This window comes from Cottoperca gobio, chromosome 3 (assembly GCF_900634415.1).
Source record: "Cottoperca gobio chromosome 3, fCotGob3.1, whole genome shotgun sequence".
Classification (NCBI taxonomy): Eukaryota; Metazoa; Chordata; class Actinopteri; order Perciformes; family Bovichtidae; genus Cottoperca; species Cottoperca gobio.
In genome coordinates this window covers 27,755,588-27,781,676 of record NC_041357.1, presented here as the reverse complement: position 1 = coordinate 27,781,676, position 26,089 = coordinate 27,755,588, and the positions used below count along the sequence as shown (strand labels likewise).

Below are 26,089 nucleotides of genomic sequence, written 5' to 3'. Positions count from 1 at the left end.
AACACTCTCGCTTCCTCCAAGAGTAGACCCTCCTCTGTGACCTACTGTTGTCTCTACTCACTCACAAGCAGCAGCCACTAGGGACAGGGAGAGGCCACCGGTAATTATTTGAGATAACATCCCCTGAGTTGAGGTGGGATATGTGAGAGAGGAGAAAAACTATGTGCTGCGGTGTGTCTGTGTTTCTCTGTGTCTGGATGTGTGTGCATGTGCACACACTGTGCGTGCACGCTTGTATAAGTGCGCGTATACTCCAGAGCATAAAGGTCAACATTTCCACTTTCCTTCTCGAGTGAGTGTAATGCTTCTTTAGAATGGAGGACAACGTAGCCGCATTTTTCATAAATACCTCATTCTGTATTCAGACATTTACTGTTCTCTGCTCTCGGTCACCAGACCAATTTGAATAAACTATTCTCACTTGTCAGGGAGCACTCGCCTCACTTTGATTGACATGTACATTTTTCAGTGACTGCAAAAAGAAAATGTGAATATAAAGCATTGGGCCATTTCAAAACATTTTTTAAATGTATTATCATAAAAAAAGGTAGTGTAATAAATAATTATGCTGGATGTGTGTGTGTGTGTGTGTGTGTGTGTGTGTGTGTGTGTGTGTGTGTGTGGTGAGAGCTGGTCAGAATACACTCTCTGTCTGGAGTAATGGAAGATCACAGCTACAGCCTGCAGTCCTATTAGTCTATACATCGCACACTGTCGTAACAGTCATCGGCTTCACAATATTCACAAAACAATAAGCCATTGATTTTTACAGCAGCCTTCGTAAACCTCGACGATTTGAGACCACAATAATTTCTGACTCCCTCTATCTATTGACCTCACTGTGGTATCATGGCTCGTGTTGTCACAACATATAGCTTTGACCTTGGCTGAGGTCTTTACAAGCCCCCTGTCTAAACATATTGATATTCATAAAAGCACTATCACTCTATCAATCTGCTAGACAGAGATCTAATACAGTATAATGAAGCAATAATGAGGAATTTTCTCTTGTTAAAATGTCATTTATGTAATGAATAAAAGATGATGGGTTCAGCTGTCTCTGCTTTGTTCTCAATCAGCCTTTTTTTTGTTCTGGCCTGTACACTAACAATGGCGTCATTGGCAGACATTGTCCCGATAATCAGCCAAAATTGCTTCATGTTTCCAGTGTATAAACAATCATTAGGATGTTGTTTTGTTCATTCGCTTCGCCTCAGCTTTTCATTTGTGAACAGTGGCTGCAAGAAAAACAGTGACAGCTTCTAATCTAAATCTGTGATAGTTCACAATGTCCTGATTGTGACAGCAAAGCAAGGCAAATACATTTGTGACTGTGTCTGTGTGCGCACGTGTTTGTGCCCCATCCATATATATACACACGTGTGTGCGTCCGTGTGTCTGTGTCAGGGACCTCCTGCTGACTCGCCACCTCATCTCCATATTCCTTTATGGGAAATGTAAATGGATACATGATTATCTTTACACGGACCCAAGCAGGAAATGGGATCCTACCCTTCACTGTGACTAAAGAAGAGAGGGGAATGTTATGGTACACATTATAAATGATTTATGTGCGTAGAGTATGCCATCTTTTCCTTGATAACCTCTCCTGTGTGTTTTACGTGCTCGCTTTTCAACTGAGAGTCAGCAAGGTCCCAATGGTGCAATGTTCTCTCCCTGTAACCCTCTAAACAATAAACAGCATTATCTGTCTGCCTGTCTGCCTTCAGTTTGCAGCCGTTTACACTGACCTGCTATCTTATGCTAATAAATCCCAGTGAGTGAATGAAGGGTGATATACTTGATGCTGAATAATTGGTCATTTTGGTTGCGGGCTCCCCTGCTTCACATTATAGGGATAATGAAGGCCTGCTGAATATGGTGATCAGTGTGTGTGTGTGTGTGTGTGTGTTGGGAATGTGTCTCTCTGTGCATCTGTCATCTGTGTGCATGCATGCGTCTGTGTGAGTGTGTGTGTTGCAGAGGTGTCTCCTGAGTCAGGGATTATTGCTGATAGATTATTTCTTCAGCCCCCTCGTTATCACTGGATCAAACAGACATGTGACCCGCACTTCATCACTCTATTCATCCTCCTCTTAAACTGAGCTCTGGAGACCTGCAGAGAAGGCTGCTGGAACCATATATACAGGGTGGAGACCAGGGGGCCTCCGTAACACTGCTGCACAGGGACCCTTTTGCATAATTTCTAAACCCCCTGCTAGCACTGTGTGTAGTATATCTTTAGCAGCATTATGAATTTTGGTTTTACAGCTGAGGAAACCCCAGTTGAAAGTGGGGAGTGCTTGGTTTTAAATCACTTTTCATTCACCTGTATCATTGTGTCTGCAGTGAGCTGGAAACACCGGAGCTTCTAAAAGAGATAGCTCTTTAGAATATTATTCTCGTCATTCTTAAAACTGCTGGCCTCTCCTGTCCAGACTCATGTTCCAGCCCCTGTTATTATGTGATATTGTCATCACCTGTCCTCATTACTAGTTGAAGGACAGGCCCTTTGATGCTCATTAGCGAGCGCCCCTGTGTCAGCAGTACAGAGTAGTCATAGAGAGGTGGTGTGAGCTGCAGCTATGAGAGACTGTGATGTCAGCCAACCTGTGTATACCATGACAGTGGTGACACCCAGCCGGTCCTCCTTTTGTCAGGGGCCCCTAACGAGGTCATCACTGTCCCTGAGACAGAGGTCACCCTTACATTTGACCCCTATCCCTCCCCATGCTGTAATGTCAACAACTCCTCACGTCACCTGCCCGGCGGTGTCCCTGCGCCGCTCTCCCTCATTGGCTGGTGGCATGCCGAGCTGTCATGCAAGTGGCCAGTGTGTGTGAAAATCAAGGTGGGCTGATGTCTTTTAATGAGACAGACGTAGAGCCCCGCTAATGTCCCTGCCTTCGTTAGGCAGGACCCAGCTGCAGCCTGTCAGCCCCCTTGTTAAGCTCAGCCCTGGTGGGACGGCCAGGCAGGGCACCGCGGCTGTCGCTCTGTCTATCTGTCTATCAGTTGGTCAGCTTCTCTCCTCTCCCCTTGGTGGACCTTCGTCTCCAGGGTGGAAAGCAAGCTCTGTGTGCCTGATGGCATGGTACTGTATGTCAGGGATGTACTCTGTGCTGCTTCCCCTGGATCCTGGGAGGTGGTTGGCTAATGATCCACCGACAGGGCTTTGGGGCGCTCCACGGCATTTTGTTTCCTGATTAGAATGCAGCGGCGGCCTTTGTCAACAGCGATGTCAGCCGCTGTAAGGACAAAGCATTGTTACCAGGAGCATAATTAAATCTGTTTCCTGTGAATCTGCCACCTGTGTTGACCAGGCAGTCAGGGTTTTTTTCACCTCCCACTCTGTGTTTATTCTCCCCCTCCTCCTACCTCTGTATTTGTTGCTAATATACTGTATAACAGGAAAGCAGATACATAACACGGAGAGGATAGACTTTTATCTTTCTGCTTATCATTTCTTTGTGCAAACAGCAGCAAACTCACATTAGAAAACACATTTCCAAGTTTATACTACTGCTAATCTCATCTAAACCCAGAACGTAATCACTGAATAGTGATTAATAACTCCACAAACTGACGTCAATTACATTTTGAATATTTAATACAATTATTATTTTTAATTGATATGCATGGATGGAAATGTGTATACATTTATATTATCTTTTTTCTTCTTCATCTCTCCTAACCCTGTTATAAAAGACTGCAGTTATCTGTCTCATCAAATACACAGTGACATGTGAGCCAGAGCTAACCAGACCATTAAAAGCAACAGCAGTCCCTGGGATATGGACTGGTCAAAAATTAATTGGCCCCATGGCTGTTTGAAAGCGCAGAGAAAACAACTCCATGGAGTGTATCAGGATTTCCCACATAAAATATGTCAATTTTCCTCGCTCAAGCCAGTCGAGCAATAATGACCCCATGGTGCTGTAGAGTGGTGTGACAACACAAATGACACTACACTGTGTGCTAATGACATGGGATGTAGTCGCTGGGTAAACATGGCAATTAAACAACAGTCTCAGACTGAGTGGGGCACACATAGAACCTTCACAGGCCCCATTGTGTCTTTGTCTTAACGCACTCTCTCTCTCTCTCTCTCTCTCTCTCTCTCTCTCTCTCTCTCTCTCTCTCTCTCTCTCTCTCTCTCTTCTGCAAGACATTTGCATGCTGGAGGCATAATTGGCTGGTCTCATAGTGGCGGTGGCAGTATTCCTAGAACGAGGACATCTCAATGCACCTCACACGTCCACACTGTCACAAGGCTCGCTGCTGAAAGCCTTCCTGACACAAACACAGCAACACAGAACGCTCCCACAATGGCAGCCATGTCTGCTCCCACTCAAACTACACCCCGTGACAAGAAGGAGCTGAACTAAGCACATTTCTCTTCCCCCCCTTGCAGTTTCCAAAGTTCAGGATTACCGTCAGCATGCAGGAGCTCTGCTGGAGAAGTTTTCTGCTGTCTGAAAAGGCAGTGTGAGAGTTTGGAGGGTGACAGCCTAGCTTTAGCGGTTTGCTGGAGGAAACTCATGTTGAGTTTGGGTATGTCGGCACATTTGAACATGCGGTAACTTATAAGTGGCACATTTTGTATGCATGATGGACTGAATTCAAATCTCTTGTCAATGGGAATGTAACGCACTGATGTGTTACATGTTTCCTGTTTCAGAAAAGACAAAGTCTCAGAAATATGGTCAGTTTTATGACCAGATAGTTTCTTCTACCTCCCTCAGAATTAATCTCCATCCATTATCACAAATACACGTTTCTGCGTCTCCAAACGAAGCATTTAGCAGATACAGAGTGTGCGCGGCTGCCCACAGGTGACACAGCAGTGTGCCACAGTGGCCAACAATCGCTCGCCACAGTGATAGAGTACCCCTGCCAGAGCCTCATTTCATTCACCCGTGGAACAATTAGCAATGCTGAGCAGTTTTGCAATTAACAGCCTCATAACTGTCACATGGCCCAATTTTAAATCAGCAGGAGTAATATCTGTTTTAGAGCAAAGTTTAATTACAAAGTAAAGCATTTGCATTCCAGCGATTAGCATTTTTAAATGACATTATTATTACTTTTTTCATTTTTTTTTTTAAACCTCTACAGGCAAGGCCCCTCCCTGCGGCAATATATTCTTTTTGGCAGAGTTTGTGTGTAACTATCACGCCCATATGGAGAAATTACACAAAATCTGATAACAATGCAGTTTGAGCTTGGCTTTACCCCTGAGTGGTGATAGAGAAATAAACGTTTTTAGGTGACTGAATGAATGACTGCTGGTGCCAGTGGGATAGCACTCACTTCAGGCTTGACATTCTCCATCAAACAGCAGCATACTCTTGTGAACAAACAGTCTGTCTAAAACTCTAAATGGGCTCACTCAAAATGGATGCTCGAGCCCAGTCAAGGCTTAAATCATCTCTCTGTTGAGCTCAAAAGAGAAGCGTCGAAGCCAGAAAATAGAAGAGCCGGGCTGATGGAATCTGGCGCAAACACATTCCCACCTTTCCAATCTTATTTTCGTCTCTCGCCTTCTGCCTGGTTCCCTCGCAGGGGCTTAGTGTACTTTTTGTGTCCCAGTGCGTACAAAGTCTATCAGAATGCATTTGTTTCAGGGAGCCCCCTTTCACTTTCAAAGGGTTAAACAGACCATTCACCGGCCTGTCAACATTCCCTGGCCCGCCTCACGGAAAAGTCTGCTCGAGTTTTGTTCCCGATCAACACTTGTCTCCTCGGCCCGTTGTTGCTCGCGTCGTGTAATATCCATGACAATCGTGTTGGGCTTTTCAGGGGGCTCTGTAGCACCCATTCTGTGGGGCCACTTTCAGGCCATAAAGAGCTTTATTTGTGTGGATTTGAAAGAGTCATGTGAAGTGCCCTCAGGCTGGAATCCTCTTCAGCGGGTCAACACTGTCTCAATGGGCTTCACACTCACAGGCGGCCATCAGTACTGCCCTCACGTTTTTATGAAGCAACATCAACGCCACTGCTGCAAGAGTTCTGAAAGTCCTCTGAAAGGTGCACTACAGGCAAACGCGGGGAGGGAGGAAAATAAGGGTGGTAAAGGGGGGGGAGACAAGTCTAGGGAGGGAGATAACAGTCTGCAGCAAAAGGGGTGAAGAGCAAAAGTGAAGGAAGGTTTTTTGATGAGCAGTGTTTTAAGCTGTTGACTTGAATGGGTGTCTAACATAAGCAAAACTAGAACCCCTCATGACCCCCAACCAGTCTCTGTAACCCACCCGCCTGAAGTGTGTGGACACACACAAACCACACAGCAGCCAAAGGCACTGAAGGCCGGGGCGTGGGAAGTAAGGGAGGTCCAACGGCGTATCCATTTTCATGGACCATATGGAAATTCTGTTGTGTGCGCAGCGGACGCGTTAGATAGCGTTGACCCTAACGGCCATGTGTGTGTATGCTGAATGGTAAACAGTGTGGAGAGGGGCGTCCCCCTGACCCCCGGCATATGGGTATCCATTCTGAAGGAGGGTTTTCACAAACACGGCCATGCTGCCAGGCAGGCCCTTGGGACTTTGATTTGTTAATGAATTGCTCTATTGACTTGCATCTTTGCTTGCTTCATTAGAAGACACCAACAACACTCCCTGTTTTCTTTCCCCCCCCCCCGTCTTTTTATTCCACCCTGATCTTATGCAGAGGACGATGTGGGCAGAAGGAGGGGGGGGGGAGCATTACAGAATGCTATTGTATGTTTGACTTAAATCTTCAGGCTTGTCATCTGTTTTCCCCCTTCTTCTGTGGCTTCAATTCTTTAGCCCAGATAATTTGTATTGTGGCAATTTAAGACAACTCTCCAGTGCTCAGTGAAGCAAGAGAACAAACCTAATGCCCCTCTCCCCCGCCTCCCTGTCCTACCCCCCCTACCCTCACACCCCCATTGCAGGCAGGCCATGGCCCAGGACCAGCCTCCTCTAAATCTATTTCCCAGTCCCTCCCCGGCCCTCATTACCATGTGGAGACAATAATGGTTTTGTCAGGACGATACCTGCTTTACAAGTAGCAGATTATTGTGTCCCGCCAGTGTTAACACAACAAGTACAAGCCCTCTGTCTGTGGCCATTCCACCGGCTGTCAGCACTCATCCATAATGGCAGTGTCACACCATAACACACAGCACACAAAGACGTGTGACCCTCCAGCTACATGCACAAAGACATGCAGCCTCTATAAGACTTACACAACATATGGCTGCAGCATTATGGCCCTTGGTTTTTCCACAACCCGCCACCGAGCCAAAAACTTCCTGCCCTTTGTCCAGAAAATGTGTTGCCCCTGGCTGCTAGGCCACACAGTGCCATGGTTGTGCACCAATTACACCATACTTTACCAGGAGTGCCATCTGTATGCCAAATGGACCATTCTGTCTGGGCTTTCTGGCCCGATAGGTGTGAATTTTACAGGCCTAAGAGTGTATTAAAGACAGCAGGGGCCTTGTATGAGTGCACGTGCATGTTTTTTTCTTTCTGTTGTGCTGATGCGTTTCTTTATATGCATGCATGTACTTATTAAAAATAAAATAAAGCTTTTACATTCCTGCTGTGTGGGTCACCGTCGCCTACAGCAAATAAAAGCAAAGCAACTGTCCCATATCTAATCTTGTTGAACTTCCAGTGACATAGAGACACGGGCAATTTAAAGGCAGTTTTTCACTCCTAAACTAACACAATGAAACTTGTGTGTTTACTGCGGCGCAGGGCTTTTATCAAGTCCCTGTGTAGATGCCTAAAAGGCTCTATTGAAAATGCCTCATGCAATACCAGTGCTTACACTGTCCTAGAACGACATGAGAGGAAGCGTAACAGACTCTGACAGCCTTTTATCACTCTCGCAGACAGTAGGATTCATCACAGGATTTGTGATACTGTATTTTTTATCTCCAAAGGAAACTGCTGATATTTTTAGAAGAAAAAAAATCCAGTGATGTTCGTTCCATGCGTGTCAATTTATTCCTTCATTTGGAATAATAGTTATGCTTTAAAGTACATTAAAAAGATGTTCCTGACTGATTGATGTAAAGCTCTGTATTGGAACAGTATGTGTCAGCGACAGCAGAGAGGTGAACTCATTTAACTTGTGAACACCGGCTGGCCGAGGGAGCTTCCTGTGACTGTATATGTGAGGAGGCAGTGGGTCAGCTGGAGGAGCTTCCTGCCCTCTGCAGAGTGTGGACGCCTGCTGTGTGGGTATAACATGGCAGGCCAGGTCTATTGTCTGGACAGAGGATGTGCTCTGGCGTTGTCTCGGCTCAGAGCCGGGACACACTGCGTATGACGCACGAAAACTCTCACTGGCTGGACCCAAAGAGTCAGGGTGGAGCATGCCGCTCTCGCTCTAAGCCGAGGCCTGGCATGGTGGGGTTGTGTCCGGTGGATAAACAACCTCCATCAACAGGAAGGGAATATTTCTGGGGAGATATCTTCATATCTGAATGTGTGTATTTTAGTCATGTTAGTGTGAAACGTGTCTACTTTAAGATTTGCTCAAACCTAATTGTTGTGTTTTGATAAATTCAATTTATAAAGTTGTTTAATGAGGATTTTGTAATTACAACTTGCTAAATCAGTCTGTGTCTTCTTCCATATCTGAACCAAACATAAAATGCCATTGGCCTCCACGTAGCTGATGCCAGATGAACCCTGACATTGGGCTTTGATAGTTTTTATTATAGGTGGGTGGGGTACTGGAACCTTTTATATGTTTGTATAAATGTTATTTTTCCCCACCATCCCTCCTCTCAGCTGACACTACCATACGTGCAGGTAACCACGTGACCTTTGACCTGGGTGTGAGGGCAGTCAGAAGGGTATGGTGCTGTGCGGGCGGTGAAACAATCGCATTGAATTCAGGATCAAGTTCTTCCCTGCAGGAAATGCCATTTTCTCTGTCGCTGCACATCTGGCTGGTTGCAGTGTCTTACACACAGCTTGGCTGATTGTATTAGTGTAGAGGAAGCGGACCAACAGGATAACATACTGCTCCTTTAGCTTTAAAGCATTCAGTCATTAAGGAAGTGGAATGTTAATAGAGAATATATCTTTATTCTTTCATTTTGCTGCAACCAAAACTAGTTTGTTTGGTAGTTTACTATACAGTGCAAAGTGCTGCCATGTTTGTTTTGATATGTTCTCATAATTTGTAACAAGATAAAAACCCCACATGTCCTACTTGAACAGGCTCACACAGCTAGATCAAATCTCACAAGGAGCTTTTTTTTAAGTCCGAAGGTTTAACTCTGCAAAACATCAATTTGAGAATCAATGTGGCCTGGTGTCACACACACACACACACACACACACACACACACACACACACACACACACACACACACACACACACACACACACACACACACACACACACACACACACACACACACACACACACACACAGTTTGCTGTGATTCTGTGTCTTTCCAAACTCTTGAAACTGGTTCGCCCGTGAGGACTTAAACTGTTGTTTTTAGATTGGCTGATTATAATGACAATAATGATGACATGGCATTCCCCGTGCTGTCAAAAAGTAATTTCTTGCACAGATAAGAGTGAATCATACTGAGGGACACAGAGACACAGACAATGGAAGTGTTTTAATCGGCTATTATACTTTGCTGTCAAAACCAATTAAGACATTTTAGAGTTTGACAAAATGAGCGTCAGAATGAACTCGACTATCTGCAGCTTGTGACTCAAAATGAACTTTCGTTATTCTCAAAACATTCAAACGACGATGGAAAGTGTTGCTGACACGCCGTCAGTCAAAGATATGTTTTGATTCCTGAAAGGCTGACCTTTTGGGGATGTGTGGAGAGTGCTGTACAGACTTGTGTAATTCTAGTTTTACTTTGCAATGCAGCGCCACTATGGAGTAACAGATAATATATCACATGACTACTTCCATCGAGCGCCTTCGTCAGTGCAGACCATGTTGTATGTTCACACTGTGGATATCAAGAAGTGCTGACAGCATTAAGCCAGACAGTATTCCTACAGTAGACGGAGCCTGTGCGAGTTTGGATCGGCTGGAAACGTTTACCAAACACAAAAAACAATTAGGCAGGCAGAGTGATGGGGAGAGACAGAGCTAAGCTACCCGCCGGCGCCAGTCACGTCTGCAGAGCTGCATCAGGAACAGTTGGGTTTCATTTTGCGTGCTGCTGTGCTCGGAGGAATCTCAACATTTACCCAGTTTGTCTGGCCGTGGCACCTGCTGGGGGAGACATTAGTCATTTGTAAGTATTAACATGGGCATCCCCTCCTTCCCTCATCTCTCTGTCTCTCTCTCTCCTCGTCTTCCTCCCCCCTCTGCACTCTCACTCCCTCCCTCTGTGAGTACACTGTCAGTCACGTTGTAGCCTTTTAAATGTCATCCACTTACTGCGGAGAGCAGTCGCCCCACTTGACAGTTTTATTGGGAGACGTTGTGATGACGGCGATGAGAGAGCGAGGGAGAGACAGGGAAAGCGAGAGGTAGGACTGGGGGAGGCATCTTTGAGTCAAATCAAATTAGAATAATCAGAGTGATGTGATTAATAGGAGTGCCATTGTGGGGTAATCATGCACAGCGATCATCACTGCGGTGGACTTCAAATTAGCGTGCCCTGCAGTGAGGCTTTGATCTGGCAAGCATCAAATAAAGCTGGGCGTCAGGTTGTCACTTACTTAAAGCACACCTTCGCCGAGACGTCTTCTCGCCACACTAAAAATAGACACGGGAGACAAAATGTAACAAAAGGCAGAGGTACAGTCGACAAGTGATCATGACTGCTCTGTTTGGCACCTGCTACAGTGAGCTCCTCAGGAAGATGTACAGTTCAATTTCTTAAGGTGGACTTAGGATCCAACGACGAGAGAGAGAGAGAGAGAGAGAGAGAGAGAGAGAGAGAGAGAGAGAGAGAGAGAGAGAGAGAGAGAGAGAGAGAGCTGGAGTACTAGAAAGGAAGACATCAAAGTGACATTACCCGTAGTGATTTCTTTTTTCAGGTGTATGTCAGTCGAGCCCAGTTGTGGTTTAAACATCACTGCAGAAATCCCCAAGGAATTATTTATACCGTCTTCTTCTTTGTAATTGTCTCGACTTTAATGCAAAACATGTGGATGATATTTAGAAACGCATATATGCTGTGTCCTCTTGGCCCTTCTTTTACTTCCGCGAGCGGGGCTTATGAATAGGAATAGGATTGATAGAAGAAGATGGTCATGCATATTGCTAATGATACTCAAAATCTATTTCAGACATCTGAATCTGAAGAAGGCCTCGCCCCCGATGTCAGAGAATAAACTTGGGAGACGTAGAGGCAAAGAAAAAGAGACATTTAGGAGCTGTCATGGAACATGTAGTCGAGCTCGTGAAAGCTCAAGTGTCACGGAGACTGTGCTTGGTCTCTGAAACACAGAGCTTGCCTCTCCCCCCCCCCCCCCCCCACTACAGGAATACTGACATTTTCATTAAAAGGTCAGCGTTCTTTTCATGTATTCACCTCAGCTTTTAATGTGAGTAGAAAGGTGAGCAAGAGAATGAAGAGAAGAGAAGTGAGAGGAAGAGAGAGAGAGAGAGAGGATTTAGACATGAACAGAGGTGAAGCGAGACTTTGAGAGATACAAGATCAAAAAGAGAAAAAGACCAAAGCAATCAGCTCTCAGACCAAGGTCAGAGCTATGAGCTACATATCCCCAGCTCTTATCTCATACAGATACAGCTCTGAATGGTTACACGGAGAGCGATATGTATGGTCCACTGCCCTCGTAGCATGTACTATGTACTGTTTATAAAGTCATGGTGTCCTTGCAAAAGCCTCTTTGTTCACGCTGTGCTTGTGCCGCTGATTTAAAGTCCTGCGCGTTTGTTGCATACGTGTTAATTAAAGTGAGTCTGACTCTCAGCGAGGAAGCGGATACCGTTCACCGTCTCAGCTTTGCTTACTTCAAGGTTGTTTAAAATGCTCCTCATGAAAGGACAGACTCAAACAAACCGTTTTAATGGTAAGCCAATGAACCGTAAGACTACTGTGCATTTAAATCAGCATTTATATGTAAAATAATTCAGCATTAGTATGTGAGGATATCCATTACTGAGCTAATACTTTGAAATGAATGCCAAAATAAAAGGAGGCCTTTTAGTTCTCTAATTTACTATGTCGACCGCATGAAGTTAAAAGATGCCCCCATTTAGCTCTTCAAATGAGGGTGTAGACAATCTCCCTCTGAAAATGGATTAAAATAATTTGGCGAGAATAATCATTTAAATAGCAATAAGGACCCAGAGTGTATCTATTGAGCATAAAATAATTTCAAGTATAAATTAAATAGCTTATTACTGCCTTTCATTTCCTTGAGGGACTCGTCTGCACTTTTCTCAGCTCCCCTGGTAGACGGGCTAATTTTCTTTGGAGGCTGCTGGAGTAAGCGCCGTGCGGCCGCGTGTTCAGCGGGGAAAGTACATGAAAGTCTCCTGTTTTACACAGTGGATCTCATTCTCCATGCTGTCCATATTTCTGTCTGTCTATCTTGAGACTAGCAGCTAAAGCTCCTTAGTGGAACAGTGTTAGAAGAGTAAAAGAGACCTCGTAACTGCGGCTCAACGCGATTCTCAAGAATAAATCCGGGTCTAATCTTTTATGCCTTTACCTATCAGAGATCCTTCACTCAGTGCACCCCCTGCATTCCTTTACACAATGTCAATATGTCAAAGAATTGCTGAGATAGGTTCATTTCAACACCTGTCAGCTGATATATACCCCAAAATGAAGTTGTGCAATAGATTGGCCTGGGAATGTTTCAGTGCTGGAATGCAGTGTTCGGTGACTGGAGGGAGTCAAGTAGGGGGTGGACAGGCCCCGGCTCACGCTGTGTGACGTCAGTGTGGTGGCATGGCAGAAAGCTGAGGGCCCGTTTGGCCCTGACAGCTGCGTTTGCCCACAGTAATGCACCCTGCCGGCCGGGGCCAAGGCCTCTCTCCTGCTGTCAGCACACCGATCGGCTTTCATGGATCATCTCTTATCTGCCGAATCTGTCATTGCAGTGGAGGGCTCCTTTTGGGGGGCTTCAAACCGTGCTGCCATGGTTCACAGGCTCCAAGCCCCCCTTATGGATACTTTGCTCTCTCTCCCTTTCTGTCTTTTCCAATCCATGTCCCACTCTCCTTCTTCCTTTATCACTCCATCTTGCTCTCGGGTGCATGACCTCTCTGTCATTCCGTTTTTGTCTCTCCGCCGTTTGTTTACGAGTGAGACCTAACCTGAGAGGCAAGGTACTGGAGCTCGGGGGGGGGGGGGGGGGGAGGCTTTTGTTTGTTTGGACAGATGCACAGACCCATCTCTAAACTTCTGTCAGTGATCAAAGGAGCCGATGATGTAGAACAGATTCATGGGCCATGTCTTATCAGCCCTTGCTCCGGCCCTCATCCATCATCCTGAGCCCTCGTCCATCTCATTCTGATGACGGCACCGTAAACAAGGTGTATTAATCACCGACGCTCCCATCTTTGACCAGGTGGCCTCACGCCCTCCAGACAATCATGCCGACTCAAGGGGCTGAGGGTGCACCCAGCTGACCCCCACTATCGGCCTCTGGTGCTCTTTCAACAGGTCTGCAAAGCTCTTCTGGGAATTAAGTTTGTTAAAAAGGAGAAGGGCCCTTTGAGCCAAGTTTTGGAAGTGTTGGAGATAGATACATATACACACACGTGTGCACGCACATATACACACACAGGTATGTTCCGCAGTTTGTCCGCGTCATGTGCTGAATGCACCCGGTGGCCTTTTGCTGTTGATATCTTTCAGTATGTATGTCCTCGTCCTGCGGTTACCTTCGGTCACCAGCATCCCCCATTATTGATTTCAAATGGAAAGTGAGTCATTGCGCTTGTAGAGGATGAAGGGGAAAACCGCTTAAGTGGTTCCTTTGTGTCAGCAGGTTAAGCAAAGCGTTTCACACAGGCTTTTACAGCTAGAGATAGTGCCTTTGTGCCTGAAAAGACTCAACTTAAAACAAATGCCAAATGTGACACCAAAGGGTAATGGCTACACACAAAATGAGGTGTTTCTCAGAAAAGGCTTGTTTGTCACGCCAGGCTGTACTCTCCTTCAAAAGTTTCAGAGGTGAAAATAAGACTTTGTCGCAGTGTCTCGGTTAGTGGAATCACAAAGAGATACTAACTATAGATACTCACAAGATCTTATAATGACGAGCCACTGAGCATGTATCATGCTTCGTTTGAAGACCGCAATAGAATATATAGGAAACAACATTTAAACAACAAGTACATGACTTTAGGAATGTCTTTTTTTGACATCCATGTGACCCTGCTGAACATTGTTTCATATGTTCTTGGGAGGTTTGTTGTAATGTAGGTTAGCAACAGTGACCTCAGCAAATTACCATTATATTGCTGGCCATGCTGGGCTCTGAGGGGTGGTTATAGCAGTCTGGGAATGAGGTCAGGAGGTCAAGTGCCAAAGCATAGTGTCATGGAATACTGAGTCAAATGATGGAGCATGTGTGCTTGAAGACCCTAGCAGATGCAGAGGGAAAGAAACGCTAGACAGAGACACACACACACACACACACACACACACACACACACTCAAAGTCAAAGTCAAAGTCATTTCTAAGGTGAAATCTTAAGCAAACAGATGTTGACAGGCGGGCTACAAGTTCATCCCAAGGTAGGGAGACATAAACACTTGAGGAAGCCATCTCTCTGACGGCAGGACATAGAAGACATTCAGGCAAGGCTGTGTAGGAGTGAGACGGGAACACACACAATCAGCCAACTCAATATTTCTCTCATATTCTCCCATTATGTCAGTATAGTTGCATAACCTTGCTGTTGTCCTTGGCCTCTGAACTGTTAATAAGCCTATTTGTTAAAATGACACTGGCAGGCAGCATAAGCTCGGTCCCCCTATCCGTCAGTAGAAGTCAGTTACCCCCCCCCCCCCCCCCCCCCTCTCTCAGCTCATCTGGCACAGGTGAGGGGATATCACTCTGACTGCTGTGACAGCTCTACTTTAGCATATTCATGACAAGTAGGGACTCATTTCACAGGTGTATTAAAATTCCCCTAACCCCTTTCTCATAGGGAACCTCGTCTCACACCGCCATGGCCAGACGCCCATGCATGAAAATCGATGGGGAAAATATGTAGAAATATAAGCATGCATCAGAGGCCGGGTCAAGAACCTAATTTCACAGTGACACCGGGGGTAATTTGGCTCTCGAAATGTTTGTCAATTTGCCATTCATTTGAGCAGGCATGGCATTGCGAGGCCTCCGACGTGAGTGCAAGGTGGCCAACCTGAACGCCTGTATTTATGGCGCACTTTTGTGACTACATCACGCCTGTCACAATGAAATAAGTGACATACTTACATGCTGCGAGGAGGAAGTCCAAAGGGGTGTGCACCGGGCGAGGGAGAGATAAGAGGAGAGGTAATTAGTACATTCATCTTTTTTATGATATCATTTTTCAGACATATATGATCACAATGTAAATTAGAAATAAGGAGGGACCTGCAGAAAATGGAATTCATTTGGAGCGGGTCAATCGCCCTACAATAGCGGTGCTGGGAGGCCAGGTGTAATTTACGGTGGCGCTTGGCCCTCTCTCTCTCTCTCTCTCTCTCTCTCTCTCTCTCTCTCCTGCCATGCACCTGGCAGAGCCTGATACCCTGCTGCTCCCCACAGCTGCTGGGCCTCCTCTCCCACAGATAACACTCTCATCTCCAAATGAGATTCATTTACCGCACAGGAAAAGGAGGGAAAGGAAAAGAAAAGGGAGAAGAGGGGAGACAAATCTGCTCTCCCTGTTTGCACCGTCTCTCTGTCTCTCTCTCTCTTGTGATTCAAGACTAAGCACTTACTGTAATGACATTCTATGGATTATTGATTTTTGATTTGGTGTTTCTGCTCGGCAGATGCCCCCCGTTTTAGCGGAGCCATTACCTCCGTAACGATTAGAAACAAAAAGTTAATTATGTAATTATAAAGCCAATAACAGCCTGCGCTGGTTTACCCTGCTTTAGTCGGTTTAAACATTATCTCTTGTGTGCACATCATAACAGGCGGAATGTGAGGAGAGGAGATTAACGCCTTGGAAAGCAGATGCGGAATTTAATTCTCCAGTCCATGGCTGCCTGGGAAACCATTAAGTAATCACAACATTCTCCCTCGATTAAATTCACGGCTGCCACTTTGCACACAAAGGGAAGGGGGAAGAAGAGGTGCCTGCAAAGCTCTCCCATTTTTATTGACTGTAACGTCAGTCCCTGCCTGCAGGCACAGATGAATAAAACTGTTAAATAGGGTGCCTCAATCTGTCAGAAAATGAAAAGTTTGAGTGGGCAAAATAAAATCTAAGTAAAATAAAAAAGGAGGGGTATGTTGCGATGTGTTAGGCCCGATAAAGCTCACTCAGAGCGGGTGGAATAAATGGGGGAGCGAAAAGATGCACTTGATATTTCCCCATTATTTTCAGTCATTTTACTCTACCGCAAATGATTTTAGTCCCCAGCAGCTACAGATAAGGTTGACGGAGAGAGGAAGTGGCTGAATTGGACTTGGTTTAAATGGATTAAACACACATACAGAAGCACACCAACATGGGCCTACTCTGTGCAGGCATGCACACACACACACACACACACACACACACACACACACACACACACACACACACACACACACACACACACACACACACACACACACACACACACACACACACATACAGCATACATACATGCACAGCTGAGACACACATGTATCGACAACCTAGAATGCATACAGCAAGTGTGACTAATTACTTAAGGATGGGTATGTGAGGAATTAATATGGCCTTGAAATTATATTTATTTAATGTTACGCAGTGAAGCTGGTTGAAACAGCCCTAGAGGGATAGAGGTCAAAGGGGCGGTCTCCTTCTATAAACGAGCACTTAAGGGCAGAGAGAGGGTCCTGCTCTGATTAATTGGGTAATTCATTAGTTTGGTTAAGTCGTTTAGTAAGATGGGTGAAACGAGGGCCTATAACCTGAGGGCTGTGCAGAGCACTAGCTGCAGACGAGGAGGAATACTGTGGCTAATGCAAGATAACAACATCAAATGAACTGTGAACAAATACACATCTACAGAGCCATGAGCCAGAGTGGCTGTGCTTCCTGGAAAATGAGCAGCAAACAAAGGCAACACATTGACACATATACACACAGATGCCCTTTCATATTATATGAGTTTAAACATGCTGAGAATTACAGTGTAGCAAATTGTGATGGCCGTGTTTCCAGAGCATATTGACAAGCATTAATCCTACATGGAAGCTCAGGTATGTGTTATTGACTGTGTTGTTGAATGGGCAGCTTGTATGTTAAAGGGCAGCTCTTTATGCTGTATTTAGATAAGCTTTACTTCAAAGTGCCTGCCATCATCTATCATGCTCTTTGGGTTATCAGGCGGTAAGGGGCTCTACGGTCGGACAGTCTGACTGGCGAGGAGTGTACACGTCTGTACATGTGTTGTGTGTACATATGACACTGTTTTTTCATGGCTATATTTACACATGCTTCTTTAAAAGTACTTCCTTGAATGTCTGCAAACCTCACTCCGACATCCGACACACATTCACAGGCTGATGCAAGCATGCGCACGCATACACACCTGCGAATGCAAACACTAGTGCACACGCCTAGCTTCTTTTCAGACCCATACAGGGCCCAGTGTGAGTGCCAGCCTGTTGCTATGCTCCCCTCCACTCCTGTCCATCAGTTTCCTCCCAGGGGCCCCCAGTCGTACCCCAGGGGCCTGCACTTCCCCGGTCCCTTCTTCACTCAGGGAAAATGCCAGGATCAGGTTTGGGAAAGGCAGCAGTTTCTTGTGTACAGTGGACAGCTGCTACATTCCAGATAAGAGCTGAATTTAAAGTGAGTACAAAGGCAGCAAGCATGGGCTTCCTCTTTGTCTATCCTTGCCTATTGATGAGCTTCTCAATCAGGCCCAGATGGTTTGTTTCTACACGCATCCACACAATATCATAACAGCACTGGCAAAGAATAGCAGGCACTGTGTCTGGTTCCTGTTTGGACCTGTTAAGCCTTTTCAAGGCGTCCATGTTACACCAGACACTGAATGGACTAAGTGGAATGATGGATTAGAATACAGAGGTTAAAATCCAAGTACACCTGTCAGTTAAGTCTTTGATCAGAGCTGCACGATGGCAAGAATGCATGACGTAAAACCCCGTTTGTTGCAGTTACACTTGCTCTATGCTAATTTGAGCCAAATCTCCAGAAACATGTCAATATGAAAGTCTTCACAAATAGATAAACACATATGCAGCCACTTGTTATGTGCCATTTCCTGTTGGTAACATTTACACAAGGAGATGTCAATATGTGGTGTTTAAAACATGCAGTCATGAAAGAAATGTTCATCAGTGTTAAGTGTATCTTAGCTTTATAGAGCTGCATGATGACCATAGCAGACATTCTTTAAGCAGCTCCTAAATTCCTCTAAGACCCCTGTAGCTTCGTTCAAACATCCCCCACCTGACCCCAACTCTGCTGGGGACCCCTGAAACACTTGGTCCCATCGCTCCATGCCAGAGGAATCTGTCCAGCCGAACCAAGATGAAGTTTCATGAACTAATTACACGACAAATAATTAAGTGCGTACACATGGATTTGAACAGACTGGCTATCAAAAAGAGTGATTGATGAGCTCCAAGAGGAGCGCTAACGTACACAGGAAACAGTTCTGTACACCAACACAACTCATTCTTTTGATAGTGTGTACCTAACATAGAAACAAGGCAATAAAGAACATATTCAGTATAGCCACATGCACAAGCAAGCCCACTCACAATGCATAATGCACACACACCAAGCATGTGACATCAAGAATTCACTTTCTCTAAAAAGCCCAATTCCTCCCCGAGTCCCTTTTGAACCAGGTCAAAGCCCCCACCCACAAGCCCCGGCAGAAAGGATGGGAAAACTAATGACTACAATAGAGTGTTTGCATTTTTCTTGGGCCCTGCAAAACACAAAGAACAAGGCCTGTGACAAGCTCCATTATTTGGTTGCTCTGCCAGTAAGGAGACAGCTCCTGCTGGAGAGATGAAAGTGGGGGGGGGGGGGGGGGGGGAGGGATAGGGAGGACAGGAGAATGGAGAGTGTGTGGGTGTGGGGTTATGTGTGTGGGGTGTCAAGAGGGCCACAGAGATGGCAGGTGATGAGGACGGTCCCGCCCTCGCTGCCATAACCCATGTCGCGTGGAGCTCCGGGCCCATCAGCACAAAGACAAATTATCGCAGGGGGAATTTCACGGACAGGAAGAATCTGTCACCTAGTGGAACCCTCCCTCTTAGGGACTTCACACAGCCATTATGAGCTTCTTTAAGGAGGGAAAATTCACTGAGAGGCCTGCGTCCAACACCCCCAGAGGCAAGATGGATGGGGAGGAGGAGGTGTGGGTCAGAAGTAAGAGGGGAGTTGTTTTGCTTTTACTTTTTTTATACTCTCAGGGCCTATTACTCTTCCTTTTTTTTTTTTTTTTTTTTGCAGTCGCTATTATTTATTTCAGTATGTTGCTGAGCAGCCAAAATATCAATATAATGAAAATGAAAAAATTAAATATCTAAGCTATTTTTAAATCAATTGACTGTAATGTTCACGTGTACCTGTACTGTAGTAATAAGTATATTCCCCGACCCTGCGAGTGCTTTGAAATAAAGACACGCACGTCCTATTGAGCCCATGTTTGCTTTCAAATTTGGTGAAATGACCTTCCTGTCCAGCAGTGAGCATGAGGACGTCAGCCTTCTCCTCGCTTCTGTTGCTGGCATACATCCTCCCAGAACTTGGACTGTTCCCAGCAAACACATGAAGAATCCTGCAATAATAAATAACCACCACTCAAAATGGGTATTATGTGTTCTTAGAGAGTTAGATTTATAAATTAGGGCTTTGTGTTTAATTGGCAACTCCCTGTGAGAGTTAACAGTGTGTTGAATGTGCACTTCGTGGATAAACTTAGCATTAAGCCTCTAGATACACAGGCAACAGTTGTTGGGAAATGCGGGCAAACACATGATGTCAGGCATTGTAAAGAAAGGCTGTTCCAACAGGAGGGCTGCGAGTGGTGATAAATGTTTTATTTATTCGGGATACTAAAGTGCTTACTATGGGGCTTGTACTTTCACCTCAAATGGAAATGTGAGAACAAGAGGCCTTATAACGCCGATGAAAATTCCCACTCTTAAATCCAACATATACATCATCACTAAAGTCGGGAACACAGTGAGTCAAAGCTCTAAAGAAAACAAACATGTTGAAAGATATTTCACCTGTCAAGAGTTTTAACAGAGGTCAAGCAGGGACACCGTGTTTGGGATGTCTTAAGACAATTAAGAGTTTTCACCAAAACGTGTTAAATTCAACCATTAAAGCACGTTAGTGTTTAAAGTTTCAGGGCCTTCCAAAAACTAAAATCAAATAAAAGAAATCACATTCACCATCAAGAGATATCCCCCCCCCCTCCTTCCTTTCTCACTCCGTCTGTATCATTCATGAGACCACAACATGCGTAATCATGCTCAATATTTTTACAACAGGTTGTATTACAACAACTTATTCTCATTCAGAGTGTACGCATGTATCCAAACATCTCGCCCAATAATAGGAACAATGGGGCTTTAAGTTGTTCGTGGAAAGAAGCCACATCTATTGTGTTCAAAGATATCATTCCAATTGAACCATTATGACATCGCCTTTTAAATTTGTCTTGGCCAACACAAAGGACCAGTGGCCCTTTAACAAATGTGAAGGGGATTATTCTATTCCTTCAACTTCGAACCCCACAGCCTTTCTCTTCTCTTTCACACAGGGGCATGAACTTGGATGGGTCCTGCTTTCCCCCCTGCTGAACATCACATTTTAAACACACAGTCACAATTGGCTGGATTAACCCGCTCCCTGCCCCCTCTGTGTGCAGCAATCCTATGGACTCGACAACCCCTACCATGCTAGTTACCAGCAGAGGTGCATGCTAACTGGATCATGTTCTGTGAGAAGAAGAAGAAAAAAGAAGACAAGTGTCCCTAACTTTTCTCATGTCACTTTCTCTCTCAGCCCCCAGTATGGATGAGTATAGGCTCACTTAAAAGAGACTCCTTTGAACTCGATTCATGGGCCATTTGCATAAGCAGATTTGGGCGAGGAGAATGGAGGGGTATTGCGGCTGGTCATTAATATGCCAGCTAATTCAGCACATTGTAAGCCCATTGATGCTTCACTAAAGGGCAGTTATCCCATTGCCATTGTTTAGGCCTGAACCAGTCTCAGCAGTTGTTACAAATGACATACTTAATTGATTTAAAATCTGCCATAAACCGCACAATGAAGGGAGATATGGCAATGGTCGACGATAGAGCCACGCTGAGATTTCTTTTTTTTTTTTTTACACTAATGTTAATGTGTGTTTAATAAATGAATGGGCTCGCAAACAGCTGGCTCTGTGTTTGTGAGATAAACATCACAAGCAGATGCTTTGCCGGTCAACTCCAGTTATTCTTACAGCGTTACTAAAATGAGCACATGTTTCAAAGATGTCTGCAGACTGCTTTTCTACACGTTTTGTAAAACGATGCCGATCGATCGCATCTTTGACTGCCGGTCTAATTTTCCGCAGAGATATTTTCCAAAGATAACACGGTGCAAGTGATTACTGCGGGACTGTTTGTGCCGTCATGACTCAGCCATGGGGTAATGCACACTCCACATTTTCACACTCGGCACCAATTAGTGGCTGCAACAAAGCCTGACCAAAAATAAACATTGCAGTATTGCATACTTATTACTACAATAAGACGTAATCCCTGGGATATGCTGAACAATATTAGCTTTTCAATTACTCCTCAGAGCCATTGAGCGGCAGTCTATTGAAACAGAGAGAAACCCCCCAACACAGACACACAGACACACACACCCTGCCCTCCACAGGCTACTCTAGAAAAGTACTTGAGATGTGAGAGCCTTAAACATAGAACCCCTCAGCATACACACCAGTGGCTCCTTACTCCTCATCCTGTATTTCTCTCCTCCTTGTTTATGTTGCCCTCCTTCTTTTCACTGCTCCGTCTCTGACCCCCCCTACTCTGAACAGCGCTGATGCAAAGGGTACAGACGAGTGTGTGGTATAGCAGAGAGGAAAAACACATGATGCAATAATGTTTTGTAATAACCAAGCAAATGGTGAGGCAATTATGATCACGAGGATAGCGCTAACGATTATAAGAATGAGAGAAGTGGCGACGGTGGCGATAAAACTGACAGCAATGATGATGGAAGTGGTGATGGTGGAGGTAGAAGAAGAGGAGGAGGAGGAGGAAGTGGTGCCGCGTCTCTTCCTGAGATGCCCCACCTTTTGTGAGGCCCTGACCCTCTCTTCAGCAGTTGCCATTGTCAGCGAGTGCTTCGAGGGGTTTGTGTGCTGTGGGGGTCTCTGTGTGTTCTTCCCCCACTCTCTTCAATCTCCTGCCCCTGATAGGGCCACATCAAAGCTGGAGGAGCTGTGCTTTGTGGGGCCTTGGTCCCTTGACTCTCAACATGTGGTTTTGTGGCTCTGGACATCGGCACCTTTTAACCCATTCTGTCGAGATTAGGCATCGCCTTCAATTGGGCATTAGTGAAACTATAGTAACCAATAAGAAGCTTGTCTCTGAATGGAAACTATGTATCTTGTCACAGTGGAGCTGTCGGAACATCACGATCCCAGACAAGTTCCTCGGCAGGATTTTGGCTGCCTGGATGGGGGCCCCTTCTTTTCATGCTGACACCAAGTAAACTCCTTCCACACACACTCACAGAGACACACACAGACACACATTTTTGCAACCCAGGCACTGTAATGGTAATTTATATTCAACACAAAGAGGGGGGAAAACATTGTTTTCCACAGGGCACAAGCATTTAATTATCTCAGTTTTTTTTCATGTCTTGCCTGCAACAGTGAGTGAGAAAATTGGACCAAAATGAATAACCAACAACAGTTTAAGAAAGGGGAGGGGAACATCGCTGCACACGATGACTAAGGGTGTAGGGTTTGGAAGCCTGGGAAATAAACAGGAACTAATGGAGTGGGTCTCTGCTGCAGACTTGGCTGGCACAGGGCTGGTCCTGGGGAGAGAGGAAGGGCAGGCGGAGGGCCAGGCCGTGTCGTCGGCCCCCAGCTTCATTAAGAGGTGCAAACACAGCTCCACAGTACTCAGGCCTAGGGCTCCATCAGTCAGATCCTGGCCTTAGCCTGGGCTTAACATGAGCTCAAGACTCCAGACATCACACACTCATTAAAGCCAGGCTCCTGGAGCAACTGTCACTGGCTAGCAGCTCTCCGGCAACTGCTCTCTCCAGATTCCTGTTGAGGGGAATCTTCACACTCCCCCAGGTTGGCTCACTCTACTCCAGCCCCAGTCAACAGCTTGGATTAGTGAGGTTACTATAGTCAAAACATTTATTCACCAAACAAAGCGAGTCTGCCTTTTGCTGGCTTACCCCCGCTATCAGATGGCCATTTATTTAAATAATGGAGATAAGAAACACAATCCTTGCAATTTTCAGAAAGTTTAAACGACTCACTGACGGCTTAATCTGTCACTGTGTACATGATTTGATTTTGCAGTTGCATGCAAACTAGATAGGGAATCTGCAAAGCCATGCTAATGCCAACAAATATACTCATCATAGCGCTGACACTTGGCTGGTGCTTTTTGTCTATCCGTTTTGTTATAAAGCCCCAGTTACAGTGTTCAATTGATGCTGCTCAGTCGACACAAGTCTCACACTGGCTCAGGCAGAGCAGGAAGAATCAGCATGAGGGTGGATTGATTTTTGGCTGGGTGCGGACAGTGAGCGAGGGACAGTGGGCCTCCAGACAGAAGCTTGGCTGGACTCTGTGAAGACTGGAGCCTTCTGTGAGGTTGCCTGCCCCACCACATGGAGTGCTCCAACAGTGACCCTGCGCAAACTGGCAACTGCCAACCGTCTGCTTCCGTCTGCTTGGCATATTTGGCCATTTAGTGGGCGCTTGTGAAGATCAAATGGGTTAAGATCGCCCCTCTTAGTGAGCGGGGAAAAAAGAACATCAAAAAGGTGTAAATTTCACTTCCCCACTTTTGATTAAGTCAAGCATGAAAAGAAATGTAATACTCTCAAGTGGCAAGGGTTTACACTATTGATGCTGTTACTTCTGCTTCAGGAGGCCCAATCAGCCGACAGGGAGCTGAGTAAACTCGCCCTGAGTTTTAGGGGAGGCCAGATGGAGGGCTTTTGCTGTGCCTGAAAAGACAGCTTAAGAGCTCGCCTCCTCAATCCCACTCAATACTGACTGTGTGAAATCCTGGCCCTGGCTAACCCCCCAACCCACCCGCCTTCTCAAAAGCTGGTGGCTACCACCATATGGGCTTGTTTAAAAACTCCCACATGCTGGTACAAAGCACAACAACACAGTTTTCATATCAAGTACTCTCTCAAAGAAGCCCCCCCTCCGACTCCTTCCCTTCTGATTCCAAAGGCTGTCACGGGTTCTGCTCTGATTAATAGTTGGTGTTGGCCGTCTGTTTTGGCAGATCATTTGGAGCGATGATTAATATGAATTTACCAGCTCAATGCAGATTTCACATGTTACAAAAGGAACTGCTGATTGACTGGATGTTTGCCTTTTCACCTGCAAAAAAAAAAACTAAACACACACAGCCAAATATTGGAGAGATATTAGTGGGGTGACCCTCCAGGGTAACATTGCACCTCCTTGCTTTGCTTTGTTGCGACAGCCTCACACAAAGCGAAAGTGAAGTGGAGCAGTGCCCCTGGTAGTATGTGGCGGACAGCGGAATGGAATGGCTTTTGTAAAGACTTAATAGAATCTTTAACCGTTCCAACAATCCACTCCCATGGAGTTGCATTAAGTAGATATTGTAAAGGGAAAATGACCTAAATAGCTCAACATCAACCTCATTAGGCATGCAGGCAGGGCCCGGGCCATTTCATGGTGGAAGCTATTGTCAAGGCTCACCCCAGGTAAGCATTAAATTGCAAATGATACCCTGAAAGGCAGAGAGGAGAGGGCAGAGAGGGAGAGAGAGTGAATATAGCAAACACAGAGAAAATGGTTCTCAGGACAACAGAGAATGAAAAGGCTGTTGGAGGAGCTGCTCTGACCGTAAAAAATCCAATACATCACAGCTTTTGGGGAGCAAATTCCACTCGTCTCCTAAGTGTCTTATTTGTAAGCAATGCTGAGCAAAGGCCTGTGTAGAGGGACAGAGAGGGGAAAATAGAGAGGGTGCAAGAGAGAGAACCTAATGACAGACTGATAGCAATTACTTGTGCCCGTCAACGGCTCCTCTCCCTCCCAGCATTCCTGGGGAAAATTAGACGAGTGGGAAAAAATAAGGCAGAAGAGGATAAAGGGGTTGAAAATAGTTTAGATTGAGTCTGAAGAAGCTGTCTCTGTAGTCCCGCTCCACCGTCACAAACTTTCCAGCAAAGTCTATCTCTCAGCAAATCGATAGCCGCATCCTCTGCGCCAAACAATCTTCACCTAATGACCCCTTGGATCAACATGTTAATAAAGGAGTCTCTGAAGAATAGTTTGCAACTGCAAAGTGCTCTTGTGAGTGACATTAAAAGATGCTCGAGACCGGGAGGGGTGCTCCCCCGGCGGAACTGCTCTCTGTCACCGTTCCTGGTGAGAAATTGTACCTCTGCATATTCCTTGTCACCGGTGGCATAAGTGAAAGGACCCCCGAGGACAGCGCTAGTCACCGCTTGCCTTGTGGAGTGGAGTAAATTAAAGCAGGGATTAGGGCAGGCAAAATTGTGGATGACAAGCAAGGCGGTGGAAGCCACATCAAGTGCTCTTTAGGCCCATATGTCTTCATGAAGCGCCGCAGTAAGGGGCCACCAATGAGCCCGCTGCACAGCAGTTTAGTTTATTCATGCTGAAGTAGACAAACGCTTCTCCTCTTCTCTCAGTCTGTCTATCTATCTGTACGCTGCTACACACACA

General features: G+C 45.6%; 1 long non-coding RNA gene across 3 annotated transcripts in view; it reads right to left on the bottom strand.

Moving 5' to 3' along the window:
* Window positions 1–3,088: 3,088 nt before the first annotated feature.
* LOC115006216 (uncharacterized) overlaps window positions 3,089–26,089 on the bottom strand; it is a 214,178-nt gene continuing 191,177 nt past the window's right edge. The window contains exons 7-9 of one of the 3 annotated variants that reach the window (XR_003832042.1): window positions 24,502–24,504; window positions 10,692–10,728; window positions 9,631–10,239 (exon numbers count right to left, since the gene is read on the bottom strand). This is a non-coding gene — a long non-coding RNA (uncharacterized LOC115006216). Of the gene's footprint in view, window positions 3,249–9,630; window positions 10,240–10,691; window positions 10,729–24,501; window positions 24,505–26,089 lie in introns of those variants that run through there. The other 2 variants (XR_003832043.1, XR_003832044.1) reach the window with 2 other exon arrangements.